This window comes from Anser anser, assembly GCF_964211835.1.
Source record: "Anser anser genome assembly, chromosome: 3".
NCBI lineage: Eukaryota > Metazoa > Chordata > Aves > Anseriformes > Anatidae > Anser > Anser anser.
In genome coordinates, this window is record NC_139722.1 from 51,722,299 (window position 1) to 51,737,010 (window position 14,712).

Below are 14,712 nucleotides of genomic sequence, written 5' to 3' on the forward strand. Positions count from 1 at the left end.
AGAAAGTGTCATGAAGCTGTTTCTCTGATTTTCAGGTGATGTCTTGTCTCCATATCATCTTTTGCACTGAGTTACAAAGACTTATATTTCTTGTTCAAAAACATTAATCTTTCTCTAGATAAATGATGCTTAAATCTTGCAAATGCTTTTGTTTAGCAATCTACAAGGGTATCTGTAGAGTAATTAAGCCAATTTGTAATAAAAATATGAAGTATTCTAACACTTGGGCCACACCCCAGACAGTCACCCATATCTCAACTCACAAGTATGTAACAGACCCCTCTGCATTTCACATAAACAGTTTTTAACCTTTCATTTTCTGGCCTGAAAATACTAATAGAGTGGAAATGTTATTAACATTCATTAATCCCAAAGATGGATGTTTTTTCTTTTCTTATTTTTCTTTCATTAATGTATTTTCTTCTCATTTAATTTTTCATTTTTTCCTCTCAATTTCTCATTGGTGCTTCCAATTTTCTCACACATTTTGCTCTCTAAATTTTTCTCTCTGTTTCCCTGTCCTTTAGCTTCCTTCTTTTCCTGTACATTTCTCCTTTAGTCTACCCTTACAATATTTTTCTTATAGGCAATTTTGGTATCTTTACCCCATGGTCTGTTTCCAAGACACTAACCATCTTGTTATACTCACATTAAATTTCAGTCTCCAAAACTAGTGGCTAGTAAGCACTGCCACTTTGACAAGATCATATAGCAGTGATTTGCACCACACTGCACTGCAGGCCACACAGAAATCTGTTGTCCAGCATAAATTCATTGGTTTGTTTCATTGTTACATTTCTGGGGTACTGTGGAAGGCTTCCTTGGGAAATTTAAACCTTGAATTTGTAAGCTCTTTTACCGCAGCAGCAAATGATGTCTTAGAGACCAGGATGACTACACTAGCCCTGTGTGCATTGGTGGAACCCCCACACCTGCAGCAGTAGCAACATGGCTCAATATGGGAGCCTATCAGTTTGAAATCACCTAGAAATGTAGTCTGGCAGTCATAAGGGCAAGCGTGGGTAAGCTTGTGGTCAGGAGTGTTACTTTATCAAAGAAGTTTCATTCCTTCTTTCACACTAAACAGATGAGTTGTTCCCACAGACAGAGCATGGTTTGATTTCTAGTGCTGTCTACTCCAGGTGCAAAAGAATTGACAAATTCCTTGGTAGCTTTATGGGAAAGATAACTCATTGGGTTGGCCCCCTTTCTACAAACAAGTTAAGCTAGATTTGAGTCACTTCTGTTAAAGCTAAGTGCTATCCGTGAGCTTTGGGGCCAGGTGTGTCCATGTCCCAAACCTTAAATCCCATACAGGGAACTGTATGGGTTGACAGGAAACCACTCATGAAACTGTCCTCTGTGCAGCCTCAGGAGAAGTAATGCTAAGTCAGGAGAAAGAGGTGAGAAAGATATTGGAGACACGATGGTTGACATGGAGAAACACTGGTAAGTTTTAGAAATCAGAGTAAAGCTAGGAGAGACAAAGGACACCACAGATAGTACATTCACTGCCTGCTCAAACAAAAGATGACATTTACAGCACAGGGTGCATCAGGAGACACCAAAGTCCTAAAAATCTATAAAAACAATAAAAACAAAATACATGTATGTAACATCATCTGAGAAATACTCAGTCCTATCTCAGTCATAAAACATTTTGAACCAATTTAATAACCACTGATGCACTGAATGTGGGGTTGGCTGCATGAGTGATATTAATTATGGTGGAATGGAAGGAGAGATATGCTTAGTTTCACCTCTCCAACTACATTGATGATTGAAATAAATTATCACTGTTTCTACTTGTGTCCACAGCTCGTATTTAAAAATCACTGCAAGGTGACACTGGCAAGAAAACATATTATGTCAACATGGAAGCAAGGGCTCACTGCTCAGACATTGGGGCTGCTGGACTGAGGGTAACCCCAGGGTGGAAAGAAGTCATAAAAAAGTGTGTAGTTCTGATCAAAACTCTCAGCCTTTAAAATGTGGACCTAGCACTCTTTTTCCCCTGTACAAGTCATATTTGCCCAGCCAGCCCATGGGCAAATTTGGTGCTTCCACGTATATCTGATATCTGTAACCTGTATCTGATATTCCAATATCCGATATCTATTTCAGGCTACTTAATATCCATTCTGTATCAGTGACCACTCAGGTCAAAACAAGACATTGGGGAAGTTTATCTAAACACAGCCAGCTCAAGTCCTAAGTTGTATATCTACTTAAGAACTTAATAATTTTAGCATGAGTTTCAGGAGAAGTGATTCAACATGTCTATATCACTTTAGGAAAGGAGGTGAGTACTAGGACCCCTGATTAGGCCACAGAAGACCTAACACACAGCAATCTATTTCTAAAGCATGGATGTCACTAAGCATGGCCACACTTGCAGAAGTAAGCTTGGGATCCCATAAATAGGACAACTGAGACCAGGATAGGGCTCACCTCTGTCTTGGCACCAAACAGAAAAAGGAGAGCAAAGGCAGATCTCAGGAACCCTTCACAGACCAAGCCAATGGCTGTGGGACAGGATGAGTCCAGTCTTCTGTCCCCTATCCCTCTGATCAGGTGAAGATACAAAGGGGACACGAAAGCCCAGTTCCCTGTCCTAAACATTTTACATCTGTACGCAGCTTTCTATTTCTAGGTCAGGAAATAAGCCTGAGGCTGACTTCATGTCTTCTTTCTTATTTAGAAAATGGGACTGTGCATCACTGGCAGTATTCACTTCAGAATCCAGCTATGAACAGCCGTGTAGATAAGATCACGCCAGTTATCTCACCAGTTTAATAATTAGAGTCAGGGTGTATTTTGTTCCTGTTTGCAGATAGAATTTTCTTTCGATGAATTTCAGAGATCACCAGAAAATGGAAAACATATTTTAGAAGTGTTTTTTTTTTTTTTTGTCAAAGATGTTTTCTTCATTTTTTTCATCAAATTTCATCTTGATCAAGGTTTTCCGAGTAAACACACACACACACACACACACACACACACAAAAATGGGCCAAATTAATCCTCAGTGTATCTTAGCCTCTTCCATGGAAGGATTTAGTACAGACCCGAGGAGTCCAGGATGTTGGAAGAAACTGCTTTTGGAGTTACTAAATTACAGTCTCCATAGTGATTTTCTTACTATATGTTAAACAAGCAAGAAGACAAAACACACTGGGGAAGACTTCCTTCTAGCAAAAATAAGTATATCTACACTGGAGCAACTTTTCCTCACATCTGTTGAAGCATTGTTTCAGTGAAGAATAAATTACACCCTAAAATGAAAGCTTCAGGTTTCTGCAGTGAGGCATTTCACAGTAGGTGAGGATGTAAGAAAATATGCTTATGGAAAGGGACAGGAGGAGTAGAAGAATGGGGGAGGCAGAGTCATAGCAAGAGGTGCAGAGGAAATTTGTTTTTCTTTTTCTTTTCACCACAGGGCATAGAGTGATTTAAAGTTGGAGTTTGAAATTGCTTAAGGTTTCAAACACAGTCCTGCCACTGGCATTTTAAAGGCCTTTGCTTAAATTATGGCAAATACTATTGTCTCTTGCTTCTTTTGTACGGCAGAGATGCTAACATTTATATGGTTTACTGGAATATTTTGAAGGTCAATTGCTTGCCATCAGTGTATAATTGTAAATGTGTAAGCAATAGTATGGTTGTTTATGCTTACACTTATTACACAAGTCAATGATAATGCTGTATATGGCCTACTTTTACTTTTCAAATATTTTACATATATTTTTAGTGCTAGCTTTACTTTTACACATAGCTTCTACATTGAGGAAAGTAGGGTTAAGATGCTTTGAAAAATTCTTCCTCGGAGAATTTCTGGCTTCTGGAAATACTGAAAATGGCCGTGAACAGCTTTGCTTACAGTATGTTGAGACATCATCTTCTCTCTACAGTGGACATGTAGAGTCACAGTAAAAGAAACAGCACTGTATGGTATTTAAACCCTCCTCTAGGTACAGTTAGCAAAAATAAGAATGTATACTGAGGTAACATCCAAGCCCAGTAATAAGGGTCTAGACTCCTAAAGCAGCAGGGACACCGCAAGAATTGTTACAGTTCTTGTCCTAAATTCCTACAGTATGATAGCAATTTAGAGCATATCAGAGCTCAGTAGTAAATAAGATAAACAAGAACAACAATAGCAATGTCACGTTTAGCCTAAATAACAGTTATATAGCCTTGACATTTCTGTAACACTGGAAGATATTATCCCACTTCCATGTTTTGATAACTAAATACAGCCAGATACTGCTAACAGATACAATATCCATCACAGACATTCCTGTGTCTTTGTTCATTTAATTTTTAACCAAATTATTTACATCCTGAAACAATTTTTTGCAAAGCCTATGTTATTTTTGCATAGGAGCATGGATGAAAAGCACTTCTGCCATGATACAGGGTTATTTAGAGTGAGTTAAAATAGGGAAAGCAGGACCTATTTATAGCAGGGAACTACAGGATTAACAAAATGGCTACAGCCATGATGTTGTTTTTACCTCTACTTAAAGAGGCAGAGTCCAGATGTTCAAATACTGCATATTGCCATAATAATCAATCTTTGCCTCCTCATTTTTTTTTTGTTTTGTTTTGTTTTTTTTTGTTTTGTTTTGTTTCTACTATGGTACGCTGAACAGATCCCATTGATAGTCCAGATCCCATTGCAGGAGGAGGTGGCTGGAAGTATGCAGTACCCTTCAAACTCCAGACATGGGTCTTTAGCAACATTGCTGCAGGTATGGAATAAGAGAAGGGGGGTGCTGGCTACAAAGAATGGGGATCAGAATTCAGGAGAAGAGCTTGTTCCCCCAACAAGACTTCTGCAGTCATGCTCAGACATTAGAAGCTCTCTGAGCCTGCTGCTTGGGTCAGGAGAGTCAAGTCCTGTTTTTCTGGAGAGGAAATCTCTACAATATTCATTGAATCTATTCTAATTTTATTTATTTATTTATTTATTTATTTAAATGCTATCACTTCTGTTATGTTTGTAATTAATGGTAAATATGTACAACATAACCATATCATGTTCTTTTTGGCTGGGTTCCAACAGACTGAATATTATTCAAAAAAAATTAAAAAAATTAGGCTAAGTCTCGTTACAAATAACCTTGTTCTCTTTGGGTTACATCATTTGCAAAGTGATGTGCACATTTCAGAGAAATAACAAGTTAAATATAAATGACCCAAGCTCACTGAAACTGTCAATATAAACACAAGGACAATTTACATTTTTGGAGTTATAAATCTAAACAAGCACAGTAATTCAGCTGTGATCTTAAGGTATGTTAATAATATTCTATGTGTTCCTGAAACTGGAATAACTTATGCCAAACAACATCTAACTGAAAAGCAATAATCGGTTTTACATCTTTTAAAGCTATTTCTTTCTAAAATGGTAGCAATTTCTTATTTAACTGTTATAATGTCACTAAAATTAATCACCAGGTAAATATTCCAAGAAAAATCCACTGCAAAACATTCACTTGCAATGTGAATTTATTCGCACACCTGAAATGGCAGAGTAACTCAACCACAAATTTAGGTTTTTCAACTGTAAATGGAGGAGAACGTGATTTTACAAACTTTTTTTTTTTTTTTTTTTAAATTGCCACCTGATTTTGGTCTAGCTCTCCCTCTGACATTGTTACTTATTCCCTTAAAAATTAAGTGGAAGATTTAGTTCCTAATGACTGCACCATTTTATACTTATAACATTTTTCTAACAAGGGTCACCTAGGGTTTGGACAGAGTCAGACAGATGCAGATTTTCTGCACAGGCTGTGAGATGGCTAGATAAGAGCTGGTTCATAAACCAGAGTGCATGAGCAAACACAGCTTATAAAAACATCCAGGAAGACCTTTGCTCATCCTTGTCTCTCTTCTTGATTATCAATACATCTATGCAAACAATTCAACTTGACTTGTTCAGGCAAACACCATTTTAAAACAATTCTGAATAATGATGATAATCTCCTATGCAAGTGCAAGGTAACATAAAAAGAGCTTAAAATAATCTGTGGTCATCCCTACCTTTCCTTCTCACTTAAAAAAATGAATTCAGGAATCAAGAGTAGCTTTCCACAAGTTTTCTCCCTTCTCAAAATTCTGTTCACAGTTCACATAACTGTTTCCAGGATCCCAACAAATGTATAGCTGAGCCAGTTCAGACACAATTGCCCCTTGAAAACTGGAATCATTCTCATGAGCTTTGGATGGTTGACTAATTCCTGCTGAGAATAAAACTACTTACCCTTTCTTTACAGTCTATTTATACCCCCACTTTTTTAAGTTTTGTCTTCTACTCCCAAGCTCTCCCAAAGATGAATGCCCTGCAATATTCAACACAATATGCTTCTGATTTAACTTTCCCTTCCTTCATTTTCAAAATGAATAGTTTCATCTGCTTCTCACTCATAAGAACATCTCTGAAGAATCATTCCTTGCTTCATTTTGTTCAGTTAAGCAGCTCAGTGATGTCAGGTTAAAGTAAAAGGTGAATGAGGCCATTTGAAAAAGTCTTTAAATGCTACATTCTTGTGTCCCACACTCTAGAGTGTTTCACTGCATCATTTGCAGAGATAACTATGTGAAAAAGTAAAAACAAAATTCAATAAAAACACTGCAATAAAATAACTTCAGCTTAATTCAGTTGCTTATCTATTGCAGTTTTCACATTTAACACCTCTTTACCACTTATACTAAAACACAACATAAAATATATATATATGCTGATTTGCACTGATAGAAAGAGATGATATCTTTCTACAAAGATTATTTGTTAACTCCAGTTACATCTTAATATCTGCCATGCAAGTTGAACATACTTGTTTCCAGATTTTTCTTTAGACTCAAATAGTTGTAGGAAACATTTATCAGAAACAAATTGACTAGATTATCACCAGGACCTTCTTTCCCCATTGAGCATATATTTCTGTAATACTATTGTTAGAGGCTTTCATTACTATATTTCTTATTACACTGGGAACCTGAAAGCAAGAACACATTAGGCTGATGAGCTTGGGTATAGTTTCCTGAATCAATACTACTTCTTCAGCAGACAAGTTAGTAGCAGACAATTGCATAATGAAGCTGTCTTTATTTACACAATGTATTTTTGTATTCAGCAGGCCAGAAAGAATAGTTCTGTGTAGCAGCTGTCATTGTATTTTTTTGCTTATCTCTGTCCTGTCTGCCAATGTTATAATTCACCAGCTGACACCCGTCTTGGCAGAGACCAAGTGCAGTTACTCGGTGCCAGAGCAACAACCGTGCTCTGAACTACGACACGATTCATCTCCCTTCCAGCCAGCAACAGGGGACTCTTTTGGCTTTTTCACTGGTTTGTTGATACACTTTGTGGCAGTGGAGGTTCAGTGAAAGCAAGTTCTGGGAAACAATTACATCTCTGTTACACACCATGGCAAGAAGCCTGTGGGGAGTAGAGCTGAACCAGTGGTGAAGGATGATGGCAAGGGGCTGGACATCCAGAAGGAGGTGCTCTGGGTTGTAGTTTTGAAGAGTTGGGAGGGTATAAGGTCAGGCTGGAGAGGCGGTGTTTAAGTCACATGAGACTTAGAATCATAGAATTATAGAGTATCCCAAGTTGGAAGGGACCCACAAGGATCACCAAGTCCAAGTCCTGGCTCCACAGAGGTCTACACAAAAATCAGAATTCAGACCATATGACTGAGAGCATAGTCCAAACGCTTCTTAATCTATGACAGGCTTGATACCATGACTACGTCCCCAGGGAGCCTGTTCCAGTGTGCGACAACCGTCTCGGTGAAGAACCTTTTCCTGATATCCAACCTGAATCTCCCCTGTAGCAGCTTGACTCCATTCCCTCAGGTCCTATCACTGGAACCCAAAGAGAAGAGATCGGCTTCTACCCCTCCACTTCCCCTCATGAGGAAGCTGTAAACTGCAATGAGGTCTCCCTTCAGCCTCCTCTTTTCCAGGCATAGGGCCACAAAGGCAGGAAGAAGTGGTTGTGAATGATTTGCGTTTTGTCTTTCATATGTCTCCCCTACTAACTCTTCAAAGGGTCCTCAAATACAGGGAAAGGTATAGGATGACAGTTTAAGTGAGAGGAGCTTGCTAGCTTTTAAACATGAGTTGGCTATGCATGTAAGCAGGTTCTGGGGCAGAAAAATCACAGCAGAATAACCCATCAGTGACACTCTCACTGGCAAGGGAATTCAGATGTCAGAATGAATCTAAACCTCTTAAGTAAGTTGTGACTAATAGGTGGTCAGTGATTTTTTGTAATGTTCTAAACATTAAAGATTAAGTTCTCCAGAACAGGTGGTAATTGTTTAAATGCTGCAAACCACCATCAGTCTCACTGCTGCTTTCTGAGGACATCTGTTGAACTGTTCGCCCTGGACATCAAGGCTGAATGAAATCAAAACCATTTTTTCACCACATGGAAGCATGAGGATCTATGGCTACACTACATATAGGACCTAGTTAGTTGAGGTAAGTTGCTCATGTCTTTAAATGTGGGATATATCCTGGTAATATGCATGTTCCTCAGAATGCATATTACTCTAGGCTTTTGGTAATGACTTTTATTGTCCTGAAAAACTTCTGACATTTCAGTTAAGTGCAAAAGTGGGTTACGGTTCCCATTCCTTGTGAGGAAGATTATTCCCAGAGCTTGATGGAAGGTGATGTTACTGATATGCTGATACAGGCCATAAAATTTCTACCAAGACCTATGACTTTGTAAGAGGAACAATTAAACAACAAAGCACCTATAGTGAAAAATACCACAAACAGAGAAAGTATAACCCTAAAAACAAAATTAATGGAAAAACATGACTTCATTGAAACTGACTTCATAAAAATTATTGTATAGTCTTGGTTGTAATTTCTATAGTCCTGTATTCAATTGTCTAATGAACTTTATAATGGGCGAACAAGCTGGAGAAATGTAATACAAGTATTACACAATTACACCAATTATCAACATATGATCAAGATTACTCTTTTGATAATGAATTCATGATTTCAAACGAAAATGTAATTTTTATTTTCAACTTTAAGGGATTTTAATGTCATTTTCACTGTATTCTAGATATGATTCAGCTACATCTGCATATGCTTCAGGTACAAGATCTCACCAATACAATCTAGTTGAATTGACCTAAAAAAAAATAAATAAAAAAGAAAATAAAAGAAAATAGGAAGATTCTTTTGCTTCTTCATTTTGATGATGCTTCCTAGCAGCAACAGCAAATAAAATAGCCTAATCCCAAAAGAGAGACCTGGAAACCATCAAAAGAACCCAGAGGGAAAAAATAACAGTGGAACAAGAACACTTGAAATAGAGGGTTTCCCTGGCACACACAGCTTCCCAGTGACTCCCAACATTGTTTCACTCTCCCAAAGGCACAGAGCCCAATGTCTATGGCAATGTCTATGGCAGACTTTTGTAGAACTACCGACTCTTGCCATGCCAAGGAAAAAGAATGAGAAACAGAGAGAGAAAAAAGACCATACTTCTGGTTTCCACATAATGGGCCAACTTGGAAACTTCATTTATTGAAATGAAATATTCAAGAATGTATGGAAAGGCTTGGGAAAATGGAAATGAAGATGAAAGGACACATTCATTAAGAATTAATTATTCTGGTAAATTATATGCATGTATAATTTTTATTCTTGCCAACACAAAATGACCAGGAAGACAAGAACACAAATGGAGGATGAGGAGTGGAAAGAGCAAAGAAAAGAAAATGTAAATGGACACCACTGGAATTAAAGCAAATACTTGATTTTAAAAATGGTCTGGGAGAGGAATTGGAAGACAACATAGGATGCTTGCTGTGTGAAGAAAAGAGCACTTCCACTCTGGAACTGAACAATGATAAATCTCTCAAAAGTAAAAGCGAAATAAGTTTAGATGCCAGACTCTTTCTTTCTTCCATTCCTATTCCTAAGGTAAGAGGAAATAGCTCATAATTAGCATGCATGAGCCATGGCTTACTGCTCTCAGGGAACTGTACAAAGCTGAGTAATAAGCAATGGGGAGTGAAGGGGAGATGGCATAAGAGAATACAAAACAAAGGACACAATGAAAAACAAAACACAGTAACAACAAAAAACAACAACAACAAAAAAAAAATAAAACAAGCAAAACAAATAAACAGCAACAAACAAGAAAGAAAGAAACAGTGAAAGTGTTCAGTGAATAAACCTTTAACTCTAAGTGAATTTCTTTAAATTCTTCAGAACAGACTGCGCTAAGCTGTGACCTGAACAAGGGCTGGTATATGAACTACACAATGAGCCTAGATCTAGAGATATTGTGACTCAGTGACACCACTGTATAATATTTCAACTCAGCTGAACAAATCCTTGTGTGAGTACCAATTTACTGCTAGCCTATAATAACAGAAAAAAGCAATTCATTCAAGCAACTACAAGGGATAAAACCAAAGTATCAGACACTCTCTGTTGACCTGCTCTGAAGAGTAACTACACAGGTAACTACACGAACTATATCCATGCCTAGGGCTAAAAGCCGAATAACCTGTTGCATATTTTCTGTCATGTTTCCTTGTGTTAAGCTACTGAAAATGTTGTCTATGAAGATTTATATGTACCTGTTGAGTTCAAGCCATTCCCTATTCAAATAAGACTATCTGCAGATATACTCCTAGATCTGGTGAAACTGAAAAGCTCATATGGACATTTTCTGGTGTATTGTTTTTTGTTTGTTTGTTTGTTTGTTTTCTGATGGGTTATTAAAGACACCTGAACATGGAGATGTCCTTAGTATCAGTTTAGCTCCTTTCCTTGCGGGCTATAATTGCTTAACACTGTATTATTCTTGATGTCAAGGAGACATCAAGGTGTCTTTTGAAATTTGTTTCTTGGAACATAGCAAGAACGTAGCAAAAAGAAATGGTCCGGATTTTCAGTAAAAGAAAAACAGTGTAATTTGCCTAATTCAGTTAAGTATTTTGCTCAGATAAAGTAAAACTCACACAGTGGCTGACACCAGTGATGAGGTCTGAGGCTCAGGCTCAGATGTCCATCTGCAGTTTGGTGATCTGTTGACCAACATACTTATATGGTTTCCCAAAGACCAGGTGTCTTGGCAATGGTTCAACAATCTGCCTCTCATTCTAGACCACTGATGAAGCCATTTATGGCTAGCTAGATTGAAAATGGTCTTTGACTTGAGTGTAGAATGAGGTTTAGTTTCAAGCATGTAGAGCTGTAGAAAGACATCTGTTTTTTTTTTCTCAGACCTTGTAGATGAGCCAAAAATACACCATTCCCCACATGATATGCTATTATATTCTGTTAAACTCCATCCTGTTCCCTGCTCCTTACTTTAATATCTGAATGCATTCCATCTGCTCTATATGTCAGCAATATCTGTGTTTTCTTCCTCAAAGAATGACAGATAAGGGGCTATTTTGTTTTGGGGATGTGAGTTTATACTAAACACAGAACATAAAGTGAGAAGGGGGGTATTAAAAACAGTTTTTAAGAGCCCTAATTTCTCCGAGTAGTGCATTCTAATCTCTGAGAAAACTCTTGCTCTTGCAAAGGAGTGCTCTTTTAAGAGTGGAATCTACATCTCAGAATTTCGGTTAATTTTGATCTGCCTTGGACCCCTTAAGTACCTAAAACAGAGTGACATGCATTTTGAAGTTTAAAACTGATATAAATAAGAGAAGATTCAACTGATACTGGTTCTTATTTTTGAGAGATGCAAGCTATGTTGTGTACTGCTTAACATTTTTGATAGCACATCTTCATGACCAGTTGACAGCTGAAAGTGAGGTCATCATTTACCATGCTGCAGATGATACAAAGTATTAGTTACAAGTGAATCTTCAGCATAAACAAAGAGTATAAGACCACTTCAAAATACTCGTGACCATGTTTTTTCACCAAATGAGATTATAATGCAGCTACATACTTCTATAGAACTTCATATATTCCCCATCCCTCCAATGCCCTGAGAGGATTCAGAACATGACTGTTCAGAGAAAGTGTCTGGAATTCAGCTTATTTCACCTTCTCTCTGTCTCCACCTGAATCTTCATCGGGATCAGCTGTGATTTGTTCTGTGTCAGTGACAAAGATGATAAAAATAACAAATATAGTTTGATTACTCTCTACAGGCCCTACAGGGCTGCCATGAGTGAACAGTGTGTTTGTTGTGCTGTACTGTTAATACTGTACTCACCCCCCTCATGTGAGCAATTGTATGGATAAACAAGGTGTAAAGATATACAAGTGATAAGAGAATGGCTGTCAACAACTGAGTTCTAGCAAGTGTTCCATAAACTCTCAGAAAATAAAACAAAATCAATAAAATAAAAATAACGAGTTTCCTGCAGGATTCAAGCCTCCTACAGGAACCTTCCACAATTGAGATTAGACAGCAACCAACCAACCCTCCAACCAACCAAAAACAGTCCAAAAATTCAGTTAGTTCTATTTAATGCTTGGCTAGCATTTTACTCTTCTTCATTTCTTCTACCTCCTAATCCATTACATGCTTTCTCCTATACAACTAGGTGACTTAATTCTTCACAAACAGAAAATTTTGCTAAATCAGATGGGTTAAAGAAAATAAACTGGAACTTCTTGATAAATTTTATCTAGTTCAGATTCTAGTATTTGTTGTTTTACTGAAATATTTGCTCTATAAATTAAAGCTCAAATGTTGGGACATCTGCAAAAACAAACAGAACATTGTTTTTAGCTTTTCTTCTGAATCATTCTTTGACTAGCTTGCTAATGAAGAACCTCACTGGAAGTATAAGAAGGTATCTTTCTCTTTCCATCAAGCAATTTATGTTTGGTTATTTACTACCAGCTGTTCATGTTAAGAATTACAAAGATTCATAGGGATCTGGGAGTGTGTGGTAGCTAATAAATCTGCCAAAGATTATCGAGGTTTGTGTATTTAAACATACTGTGATGTGACCTTAATCTCTCTAAGACTAAAGAAAAAGAAATTCTGTCTCTTTATAAAAATCCATTATGTACATGAAGATAATGCTGTTTGTGATTTAATTCGGATGTTGAACCTTATTTTTGTTGAGAGATTCTTGGCATTACTACAGAAAGGTCAAACAGGAGGTATGTCTTTGTGTTGTACAATCAGACAGAACCAGATATTGCCAATGTGATAGAACTACTTCAGGGCATCTTGAGATTCTTTTTTTTTTTTTTTTTAATGTATGGATTCAAAAATGCTAATGAGTATATGTAAATGCAAAACAAAAACTGCAAAATTACTAACATTTGAAAAATTGGGGTTTGTTGCAAATAAAAATATTAGTGTATGTTTGTATCATTTTTCAAGGATATTCTGATATATATTACTTTTTTGTTGGGTTATTTGTTGTTGTGTTTGTTTGTTTGTTTTTTGTTTTGTTTTTCTGAAATGATGTTTAATACAAGAGTGAAGGCTTTATTGCCTTCATATTTTACAAAATAAGAGTGATCCTAAATCCTAAATGCCTGCATAAAGTTAAAGAACCGAGAAAACCTTTAAGAACTGAAGAAGAAATAAGAAACGAGACAATTTCCTAATGGCCTCACATAGATTTTTAAAAGTTTCACTGGAAGTTTGTTTGAGTTTAGAATGTGGCTTCACGTAAATGTTGGCCATATCACAAGGTTTTGTCATGGCAAATAGCATGCAGAACAGTTGGAAAATTACATTGTTTGTACTAGAAAACTAAATAACTGGGATATATATTTCCCCAAATAATTGTAAGTATTGTTTCATGATTCCATAGTATTACATATTGATTCTTCTATCTTTTTTCCAAGTGAATGGTCAAATACATAGTGGAGTATTACCTGACAGAAGCACCATAGAAATCCACACCAAGCATAACAAAATAACTGCATCAAGGATTTTTTTCTCCTTTCTTGTTGTTGGAAAATGAGCAGTGGAACATGTATCCATCTCCTTGTTGCAGTTTTTGTTGTTGTAGTTTGTTGGGTTTAGTTTGTTTGTTTGTTTACTTCTTGTAATTTTAAGTCAATAAACTTCTTTCATCTTTAGGAATTTGTAAATGTATATTTATTTTACTATTTTATTTTATTTTATTTTACTTTATTTGCATAATCTTGTACAATATTGCAGAGAGTATTGGAAAGACAATAAATAATTTAAAAAATCTCCTATCTCTATACATTTCTTAATACTATCTAATATATCCTCTCCTTGAACTCCACTGAATCTGTTATGGCATGTCCTTGATAGATGATTAACTATAAAATCAAATACAAGCAGACACTAGTCCTTTACTCAGGACGCTTTGGGGAAAATAATAATAATAATTCTTTCTGAATAGTGTAGGGGGAAAAAAATGCACAGTTCTTAATTCAGCTATAGCTTCTCTTTTACCATTATTCATCCACTACCACAAAACAGATATCATAACAGCTTGATATCTGAATATCACTTTATTTTTCCATATAGTATTTCTAGCATGAACTGCATCCATTTCACGGATAAAGGGCTTCTGCTTAAAATTCATAGTTGTGGCATGTCAAAATCTTTCACACCAGTTATGGATCTTGTTAGACAAATGGGGTCAGGTTCTCCACAGATCAGCTTTATAGGCTAATTGAGTAGTATTTGTTCTGCCTTATCCCCAAAAGATGTGCCAGAATGTTAGTATTTTAATTATTTTTTATTATTATT

At 36.6% G+C, this 14,712-nt stretch overlaps 2 long non-coding RNA genes across 3 annotated transcripts in view; both read left to right on the forward strand.

Moving 5' to 3' along the window:
- The window catches only part of LOC310897702, a 66,082-nt gene extending 51,657 nt beyond the window's left edge, over window positions 1–14,425 (forward strand). Inside the window, exons 1-3 of one of the 2 annotated variants that reach the window (XR_014582492.1) lie at window positions 4,660–4,753; window positions 8,322–8,495; window positions 9,097–14,425. This is a non-coding gene — a long non-coding RNA (uncharacterized lncRNA). Of the gene's footprint in view, window positions 1–4,659; window positions 4,754–8,321; window positions 8,496–9,096 lie in introns of those variants that run through there. The other variant, XR_014582491.1, reaches the window with a different exon arrangement.
- The window catches only part of LOC310897698, an 852,780-nt gene that overhangs the window by 68,738 nt on the left and 769,330 nt on the right, over window positions 1–14,712 (forward strand). The gene's annotated exons all lie outside the window — the stretch shown is intronic.